General features: G+C 44.1%; 1 protein-coding gene across 2 annotated transcripts in view; it reads left to right on the top strand.

Moving 5' to 3' along the window:
* LOC134435504 (AT-rich interactive domain-containing protein 1B-like) overlaps positions 1 to 2,500 on the top strand; it is a 302,917-nt gene that overhangs the window by 270,252 nt on the left and 30,165 nt on the right. The window lies entirely within an intron of this gene.

Raw genomic sequence — 2,500 nt, 5'->3', positions numbered from 1 at the left:
CTTTTGATTTACTTTTGAAGCATGCAAGAGAGATGCGGACCTCGGGGCTGTCCCTGAAAGCAGGCAGTTTAAGAGCCACAAATGAATAACTAAGCCCAAGGCTTCTGCAGAAAAGGACATTCACTATTTGTATGGTGGAATCTGTAAAATAATGATTACATTTTAGTTAGACATTTTTCAAAGTATAAAAGTACAGTTTGAATAAACCTTGGAACTTTTGCCAAACCCTCTCTCTGCCACTTTGTGCTCGAGGCACTTTTTTGGACTTCTGTTCTATTTGAAATACTTTGATTTTGTGGGACATTGTTAAAAGTTGTGCGTGTCACGATGTATAGAGCACATGTAGTGGAATACAAAATTTCATATACATACACTATATCCACTGACACAAACATGGTCTGTTCATAATGTATCAAACATATGCAAGACACATTCTTCATTATATTTTAATTATCTGGCAGTGGACTGATCTAATTAATCTCATTATCTACTTTGAAGCACAAAATGAGCTGTTATGAAATTAGAAACTTGTTTAATATATATATATATATAAAGAAACCATCAGTACTTTATTGTATGAAAACTATAGACAGTTTCAGTCTTTCTAGAGATAAACACACATGCATGTACACACACACACACACACACACACACACACACACACACACACACACACACACACACACACACACACACACACACACACACACACACACACACACACACACACACACACACACACACACACACACACAGACTCCTGACATACAGTTGAAAAATGTGTTTGTGTGTTACACCCAAAAAACAAGTGCTAATAACATATGCACACATAAAAATCAAATTCGGGGAAATCGAATTTGCCCATATAGACGACGGACATTAAAGTTTAAACACTGCCATTCATGATAAATTATGTGTTAGTGGCCATCCATTATGCAAGACAGTGTCTTACAAACAAACTGTCAGGAAGGGGCTCCTAATATAATGCACAGCAGCACGGTGCGGCACGGCGTGGTGTGGTGCGGCTGGCATACGCCCTGCGGGCACGGCAGGCGGGCGGGAGAAGGGAAGGGAAGGGAAGGGAAGGGAAGGGAAGGGAAGGGAAGGGAAGGGAAGGGAAGGGAAGGGAAGGGAAGGGAAGGGAAGGGTGGCCTGGTGTGTTCTGCCTATCTGGAGGAGACAGCATGAAGCACACACACATGAGGACACATACAGAAACACAAGCGTACACACACACACACACACACACACACACACACACACACACACACACACACACACACACACACACACACACACACACACACACACACACACACACACACACACACACACACACACACACAGGAGGACACACACACACGAGGACACTCATACAGAAACACAGGCACACATACACACATAGTACACGCACATGCACGCAGGAACGCACACATGCACGCACGCACGCACGCACGCACGCACGCACGCACGCACGCACGCACGCACGCACGCACGCACGCACGCACACACCACTACCACCACTTTGCGCTCTGGCACTCCGCTCACCCCCCCACCCCTTCCTCCCTCCCTGCAGTCACACCAGGTGACAAGCAGCCAAGCAGGCCTGACATTTATGCTAGAACATCATTTCTCTCTTACACCCCCCACCCCACACAACCCCTTCTCCCCTATCACCAACCATCCAGTCCCCCTCTCTTCTTTTCACATACCTCTTACCCTGACAATTTATATTCACCGAATCACTCACTCGCGCTCTCTCCGGGTGCAGTTCATATAAAATATGATTATTAAACAGTGTTTTTTCATAGGTTTTCTTTTCTTTTCTTCATGTGGAATGTGCCACATGAGTTACACCATAACAAAAACAGGTGGTAGTAGTACCACTTCGCCTTCAAAGAGGTGATGAATATCTAATGCCGGTAATCATAATTCTCTACCCCACAGAAAGGTTTTTTTTATCACTGATCTTACATCTGCCAAGGCCTAGTGGAATAATCACAGCCCTTTTGTGTGTGTGCCAGTCAACCAGTCAGTCAGTCTGTCAGTCAGTATTATGGAGATGTACTGTATGGGACTCTATGGCTGCTGGCTCAACGGGACTGTGCTAGCTCCACTCTGATCCAATACATCAGCTGGCTCTGACAGGGGTGATGTGTGGTTAGGGAAGCTGACAGGGTGGGACACAGGGGTCAGTTGTGCCAGGCCCAGGGATAGAGGGGGCCCAGAATTGGGTGCTCATTACATATAATGTATATATGGGTAGATGACGTGACGTGTACATTTTGCTGTCGCAGGCTCTTAAAATTAAGTAAATTCATGCTTTCAAAATTGTCAATGCTTTAAATGATTAAACTAATGTCGTTGTTGTGAAAAAGTAATGTGTAATAAATCCAGAGCTTAAATAAGTATACTTAATTTTGATGGTGTGACTGTCGCAAGCCTGGTTCTCCATATTAAAACATTTTTAAATAAATAATCAAAGCTCAGTCATTTGTCT

The sequence above is a fragment of the Engraulis encrasicolus genome, chromosome 19, assembly GCF_034702125.1.
Source record: "Engraulis encrasicolus isolate BLACKSEA-1 chromosome 19, IST_EnEncr_1.0, whole genome shotgun sequence".
In the NCBI taxonomy this organism is placed as follows: domain Eukaryota; kingdom Metazoa; phylum Chordata; class Actinopteri; order Clupeiformes; family Engraulidae; genus Engraulis; species Engraulis encrasicolus.
The sequence above is the reverse complement of the archived record's forward strand: the minus strand, read 5'-3'. Positions and strand labels throughout refer to the sequence as shown.